This window comes from Mustela putorius, unplaced genomic scaffold (genome assembly GCF_011764305.1).
Source record: "Mustela putorius furo isolate JIRA1106 unplaced genomic scaffold, ASM1176430v1.1 tig00003972_pilon_pilon_pilon, whole genome shotgun sequence".
Classification (NCBI taxonomy): Eukaryota; Metazoa; Chordata; class Mammalia; order Carnivora; family Mustelidae; genus Mustela; species Mustela putorius.
In genome coordinates this window covers 12,553,941-12,561,791 of record NW_025422115.1, presented here as the reverse complement: position 1 = coordinate 12,561,791, position 7,851 = coordinate 12,553,941, and the positions used below count along the sequence as shown (strand labels likewise).

The following is a 7,851-nucleotide window of genomic DNA, read 5'->3' as shown; positions in this document are numbered from 1 at the left end:
CATACTCTCTCAGTCTCTCTTCCTCTCCATTTCTTCAGCTCCAATACTCCTGATATGACTGTGACATACTGCAGTTAAATCAGTATTTATTGTTTACACCATTACTATTATATAAATGCTATTCATAGATGAACCACCTGGCACAATACAATTACTTTTTCCTTTTTTTGCATTTATTCTTGCCCTCAAAGTTAATTGTCTTATTTTCATTTGCTTAGTTTCCTATTAATTTATCACCATTCCAGCCCCAAATGTCTAAAAATCTGTAAAAACATCAATTCCATATTCTTAAGAAAGCTTTCTAAGAGATTTCAGCCCCCACCTCCCCCCCAGCACCCCGAGGGCCTACAGAGCTGAGCCTGTGATCTCCCATCCTCAGTATCCTTGGCTCTTTGCTGACATGTGTTCCTTGTGTCCTGGAGGCTGATGCCTCACTACTGAATTATTCTGCTGGTTTGGTACAGCCTTGTTTAAGGAGCTTCCTGAGAAAATGGATGTACTTGGATTCCATTCTTATGCTTAATAGATAATTTTTCTAGGTTTAAGGTCAGAAATAGTTTCCCTTCCAAATTTTATTATTTTTTATTTTTTTAAGATTTTATTTCTTAATTTTTTTTTTTTTTTTTGAGAGAGAGAAAGAGCACAAGCAGAGGGAGTGGCAGAGGGAAGAGGGAAGGGGAGAAATAGGCTCCCCATTGAGCAGGAAGCTGGGCATGGGGCTGGATTACAGGACCCTGGGATCATGACCTGAGCCAAAGGCAGCTGCTTAACTAACTGAGCTACCCTGGTGCCCCGCTTCTAAGTTTTTAAAAGTTTGGCTGCACTGTTTTCAACTTTCAGTTTCACTTTTGAGAAGACCAGACATTTTTAGTCTTAATCTTTCATATCTGATGAAATTTTACCTCTAAAAACATATTTCCCAGGATTGTGATATATCATAATGTCAGGCTTGATTTTTTTAAAAAATCTGTTTCATTGAGTATTTTATCAGCCTTTTCAATTTGAAATTCATGTCTCTTAATTTTGGGAAATTTCTTTGAAAATTTAAAAACAATCTTCTACTCTCTTTTAAAGGGTTTTGCTTTTTCTGAAACTCTTATTTGAGTGTTAGGTCTCCTTTTTTTTTTTTTAAGATTTTATTTATTTATTTATTTGATAGAGAGAGCACAAGTAGGCAGAGCAGCAAGCAGAGGGAGTGGGAGAAGCAGGCTCTCTGCTGAGCTGGGAGTCCAACGAGGGGCTCGATCCCATGGTCCTGGAATCATTACCTGAATTGAAGACAGCTGCTTAACCGACTGAGCCACTCAGGTGCCTCGAGTATTAGATCTTTTGAACTGATCCTTTAATTTTCTTTTCTCTCCTAATATCTATATATTTGACTTCTTGTACCACATTCAGGGAAATTTCCTCACATTATCTTCCAATATATATTTAATTTCCATTTATTTAATTTTAATTTATCAGAGTTCTCTCTTGCCTTTAAAAAATAATATATTTTATTCAACATTCTATTCTTATTTCATGGATGCAACTTCTTCCCTTTTCTTCCTAGGGGTACTATGAAAGTATAGGATAGAGATTCTAAAATAGCAGTTGTATTATTAAGACTTTATAGTCCTGTGTAGTTTTTTTCTTTGAGTAACCTTTCCCCTATTGGTTGGTTTTCATAGTTGTCTTTGATATAAAAGGTTTCCATCAGATATCTAGTCATTTTTGCTGTTGGTTCATATTTAAGGATGGACCACCAAAATAATGATTGATATATCCGCATTTAGAATGATCAACAGTGGGCTTTACAAAGTACAAATGGAATGGGCAATTTCATAGGGTTTCTCTCTTCAGGCTGTTCAGAATCCTTGCAGAATACTTTTTAATCTCCTGCCTGAGTTATTAGCCTATCTTACAAATTTTAAGGACGCAGTAGGGATGAGGGTTAGGGAACTCAATATTCAGTATATAATGATCACTTAATGCCCCTGTTTTCAGAACTATACCCTTCTCTTCCTGCTTCAACTGTTCCAGATGGCTTGGGGCAAGCAAGTATTCCGTGTTATTTTCCTGAGAGGGTAAACTGCTGGACTTCTGCTGGTATCATCTAGCTCGTGTGTGTGCATGTACTTAATTTGAATGTAAGTCTAATACAAAATGATATTCATTGAAATTGGATTCCCATAATCACAAAATGCTCCATATGATTATGTATTTTAATTATCTCTTTATTTTTTTAGGGACTTAATGTCAAGTCTCCTCAAACTTGGGAAAGTAAAACAAAGTACTCTAGGCATGCCATGAAGCCTTTCAAGAGTGTCTACATTTGGGAAGTATTCCCATTATGCAATGACTGTCTCCTATTGGCTCACACACCAGTCCCTTCAGTACCTGCAAGGCAAACTATTCTAAACATGTTATTTGCTTTCTATCATTCCAAGCTTACCAAAGTCCTTTTGGAGAGTTATAATACCCCCGTTATAATGAGTGCTTAAAAGTAACCTAAACCAGGAGTATTTACTCTACTAATGTCGGTAAATGCAAAGTTATGCGTAGTTGAAGGTTTTTCTCCTCAGAATCATTAGCATAAATATAATTATATGATTAGCATGAAGTGGATGCAAAGAATGAACTTAAGAAATTTATGGTGGGCGTCTGGGTGGCTCAGTAGGTTAAAAGCCTCTGCCTTCAGCCCAGGTCATAATCCCAGGGTCCTGGAATCAAGCCCCACATTGGGTTCTCTGTTCAGCAAGGAGCTTGCTTCCTCCTCTCTTTCTGCCTGCCTCTCTGCCTACTTGTGATCTCTGTCAAATAAATAAATAAAATCTTAAAAAAAATTAAGGAAAGAAAAGAAAAGAAATTTATGAGGCAAAAGCATTCTGAGGGGTGGCTAGGAAATGCTGGCCTAATGTCTCAGCACCACTGAAAAGTGTCCATGTTTTATTCCACACATTCATTTTAAAGCATTATATTAAACCTGCATTGGTGGTCTTTTATGTACCAAACATGGAGCTGTTTGTTGATTTAAAGCAGAAAGTTGGATAAAAATGGGCTTAAAGTAGGAAGTTCAACTTCCTACAATACCATGGCTTGTTACATGGAAATTCCTAGGAAAGGCAAGCAAATGGTCTAACCGACACCTACCTCTCTGCACCACTTACAAGTTTATATAAATTCCTAGAAATGATATAACTGGCATCAAGAAAGACCATTTAGTCTTCTTTGAAACATTAACTGAGTCAAAATGATCCACCCATTGTGTTCAGAACTTACTAGGTAGAATGGAACCCTCATTTACTGAAGCCCCAATATGGGGCTCAGGCAGGTTCCACATCTTGATTCTTCATGCCCTTCAGCGTTGTGCCTACGTTTGATAGCTTCAGTCAAGACTTGCCTATAAATACTGTGCACTCCAGCCTCTGCCATTCCTGAAATCTTCAAAAAAATATGGCAATTTGAGTTGTTAAACATGTAGCATATGCAGCTTGTTCGGTAAACTGGCCTGCGGCTTCTCAGGCTCCCTAAGTGAGAGGTCTGAGAAAGGACCTGCTGTGTCAAGTGTCAGAAAGATGATTGACTGAGTGGATATGTGACACCATTGGGGCAGGGACTGTTCTAGGCATTTATTTCCCATTATCTAGCACAGAATATACTCCAAAAATACTTGACAATGATGATGATGATCATTGGTGTTAGCTTGACCCAAGCCCTAGAAAGGTGATTTTTTTCTTTTTTTAAGTGGGCTCTGTGTCCAACTGGAGCTCAGTGCAGGGCTTAAATTTACGACCCTGAGATTAAGACCTGAGCTGAACATGTTGTGATGAGCACTGGATGTTATACGCAACTGATGAATTGTTGAACACTACATCAGAAACTAATGACGTACTAACTAGTTAGCTAGCTAATTAAAAACTAACGATGTTAGCTAACTGAACATTTAAAAAAAAAAAAAAAAAAAGACCAGAGCTGAGATCAAGAGTCCCATGCTCAACCAACTGAGCCACCCAGGCACCCCATAGATGATTTAATAAAGACTTGAGAAGAAGAAAGTTTCCTTTCTAAGAAATGTAATGGAATAAAACCTATTTTCCTTGGAAAGAAATTGCCCTTTTGTTTTCATGTCACATTCTTTATTACTTATGACTTACCTTAATATAACACTTAAAAAAAATGTATGCGACCCAGAGAATTAAAGAACAGAAACCATGCTAGGAGGATAGAAATTTTTCTAAGTTAATATGAACCACTTTTCCTTTCTGTTAGGAACATGAAACTTGAAGGAGTACTCATTTCTGAGTCTTTTTTTTTTTTTCACCTTCGTTAAGGGATATCACAGCATTTACCTACATAATAAATGTGCTGCTGCTTTTTTCTTTCACAATCCAAATGGTCCCCATTATCATTACAACTAATTGGAGAAGTGATTCTCTTATTGTTTTAGTCTGGAGAAATGATTCTCCTATCCTATTAGTTCTCAATTGTAGATGAACTACAAACCAAACATACCAAGATACACAACCTTCCATATTATATGCTACAGTTTGTTTGCAGAAATCTATCTGCAGGGATTCCTGGGTGGCTGGGTCGGCTGAGCCTCTGCCTTTGACTCAGGCCATGATTGGGACTGAGTCCAGCATTAGGCTCCTTGCTTAGCGGGGAGCCTGCTTCTCCCTTTCCCTGCCATTCCCCTGCTTGTGCTTGCTCTCTCTCCCCCTCTTACAAATAAATAAATTAAAAAAAAAAAAAAGGAAAGGAAAAAGAAATCTACCTGCAGTTTTGAAAAAATCAGTTGACTAGAAATTTTCAGCACATTTTAAAAAATGTAAGTCGTATACTATGTTCAAAATTATTTTAACATGGTATATTTCTTATTATTGATGGTTAATTCAGGGCCACTTTTTTCTACTTTGAAGAGTTGTAATAGTTAATAAAATCAAGGAAGAAATTAGTCATTGTAAATACATGAAAAAATTAAAGCCAGGTTGCTGTTGAATGGTTAAATGATGAACATAGCAATGGGTTTAAGCCTCTTGGCCCACACAGCACTGGGCATGCAGGGGCAGGAGGAGATGAAAATCTATTATCTCCTTTCCCATTTCTCTAATTTGCCCCACCTACTTCCTTGCAGGAACTCCCTGTTATCAGTACCTTGTTCACTTTCACTGTTTCTCTTATGAATCAATTCCTCACTTCTTCACAGAGAATAAACTCATTCTCCTAAAAAAATAAAAAAATAAAAAAAATAAAAATAGCTCCCCGGGTGGCCCTGAGGTGTGTGCTGCTTGCCAATGCAAATATGACAGATTAAGAAAAACTTTCACAGGTTTGAGGATTTACAAAACATCTATCTGAAATGCTGTTGTCAACAATCTTTTTTCCATGAGTCAAGACAAATGTACAAATTAGATCAAATTAGATGAGCAGAGTGGAGGTAGTTCTGTATTTCACTTGAGCTTAGCAGCTGGTTCTTCCTTCAGCATCTGTCAGGTCTAGTTACCACCAACTCTGAGAGTCGTCTCTAATTTACTGTCTACTTTCACATCAGAACAAGAGGTTAGGTAACATAGCTAATTGGAGTAAGATAAAAACATATGTAAAATACCAAGCAGTGAGTGTGGTTATACTTCAGTTCAGATCTGGTTTCTCTTGTTCACACAGTAAAAATAGCACCTCGTAAATCTCTCTCATGTGAGCTTAAGAGGGCTTATAGTTTGGAAGGCCTTGGTGTTTGTATTACCTTTCTAATTTAAAAACATTCTAGTATGATTTAGCACATTTCAACAAAAATGCATATTCTCAAACATTTTCTCTTCTTCTATTCAAAAGAAAAAAACAGAAGCTAAATTAAAGGAATTTTGGCCATGTCAATGTCAGGAAATGGAACTCAGGAGCTTAGGGAGTTACCTTACTTTAGTCCCACCAGAAAATTTGCTGGAAATCTCATTCTGTTCCTCAACAAAACTTAAATGCCCAGCCCGGAAAATCTCTAAATATTGAAGATCATTTTCCAATCTCATTAGGGATGATTCTCTCACCGCTCCCCTGTAGATGACAGTAATCTCACGGCTGCTTCTGTGGTAAAAGGAACAGGCAGAGAGTATAGGTCGAAGAGTTAGGGGTGGTGAGCAGCCAGGAGTACAGTAAGACTGGAGTCCCTTATACATGGAACAAGACAACTCCCCTTCCCATGAGTGTTTCCCTCCTGTGTATAGAAAAGAGAAGGGAACAAGATAAATACTTCTAAGAACGGGGTTGTTTTGTGCTGGTCTCAGCCTATGAATAATGATGCCGCTGGCTAGAAAGCCTGGGAGCACTCACCTAGGCCCACTTTCCTCTTTCGGAATCAACATTGTGTCTGGATCTTCTGGTTCTTATTATGATTATATGACCTCCTCAGCAGCAACCATTAGGAAACTTTAAAAGAAACAAAGTTTATTACTCACAAGTCCTGGAGGGTATACAGCACACCTGGGGCCACATGTTGAGGACTTAGAGAGAGAGAGAGCGAGCACCTGGGTCTCTGTTTTTATTGTACTGAGGGTGGGAGCCTAGGGTTCCAACACCTTACTCTTTATTGGTGAATTTTAAACAGAAAAATGGGAATTAAAGTGTGGGAAGAAAAGAAAAAAATGTGGCCAAGTGACCAGTTATTAAAACCAACCAAGACCTCTCAAACAAAAGAGGAGTTGGAGTTGTGGAGAGTTTACCTGGCTCCTTATTTGGTCATGTAGCTGGCAATGTTGTTTATTTGACACAGCCATCTTTGAAGTGAATGCCTCAGCAATCAAAAGCTTAAGTCAGGCACTTACATTACAGAAAATTAAAAATTGCTGCCAGGGCTTACCTTACATGGATACAAAGGAAAGGTGGTGCATTCCACACACACTATCCACCAACACTGACATGCTTGAGAAAAGAATACAACTCAGTCAATAGAAGGTTTGTGTTCCCCCCAAATTCCTTGTTGAAACCTACTCTCTATTGTGATGGTGTTATGGGGGAGCCCTTTGGGGATGATTAGTTCATGAGTGTGAAGCCCTCACATATTGGATTACTTCTTTTATAAAAGAGACCCCAGAGGACTCTCTTGCCTTTTCTACCTTGTTAGTATATAATAAGAAGTCAGCAGTCTAGAAGCAAACTGAGGGTTTGGGAGGGAAGAAGGGTAGGACGTTGGGTGAGCCTGCACATATTGTTTGGAGCACTGGGTGTGGTACATAAACAATGACTTTTGGAACCCTGAAAATAAAATAAAATAAAAATTTAAAAAAAGAAGTCAGCAGTCTACAACTCAGATGAGAGAGATCCCCAGAACCCAAACATGCTGGCGCCCCAATCCTAGACTTCCAACCTCTAGAACTGTAAGAAATAAATTGTTGTGTAAGCTACTGGCCTATACTATGTTTTAACAGCCCAAATGAACTAAAACAGGAGTCCAGTGGGAACTTTACTCTCGGGATAGAATATATTATGCTATTTTTCAAACTTTGTATACAACCTGGGCTTGTAGTTTACAGAGCGGGAGATTTTTATCTGGGCAGAAAGAGAACAATACAATATTCAACATATGAAGAGTTTTGAAGGAAAAGTTCCCTATTAATGAGAATCATTTTTGAGGAGAGAGGACCAGTTGTAAAATAAACCACGAGGATAAAGTGACATTCTTTCATGAAGCCTGCTGTTTCTTGACCACCTGACTGACCAAAGGGTGTCCCCAGGCCTTGGGTACCTTGCAGCTCCCCTCGTCCTTCAGTTTGGTCTTTCTTTTAACATCTCTAGGTCAGTGCTCAGAATAGCCAACAAAAGTCAGATTTTAAAGACTTAGGCCTCAATCTAGTCTTGAAATTTAGCAAAAAAAATTCT

General features: G+C 38.2%; 1 long non-coding RNA gene across 1 annotated transcript; it reads right to left on the bottom strand.

Moving 5' to 3' along the window:
• Positions 1-5,954: 5,954 nt before the first annotated feature.
• Positions 5,955-7,096, bottom strand: LOC123389291. The gene is made up of 3 exons (XR_006603866.1): positions 6,833-7,096; positions 6,307-6,402; positions 5,955-6,060 (listed from the first exon to the last, which is right to left on the bottom strand). It is a non-coding gene; the product is annotated as an uncharacterized LOC123389291 (long non-coding RNA).
• Between the last annotated feature and the right edge of the window lie 755 nt (positions 7,097-7,851).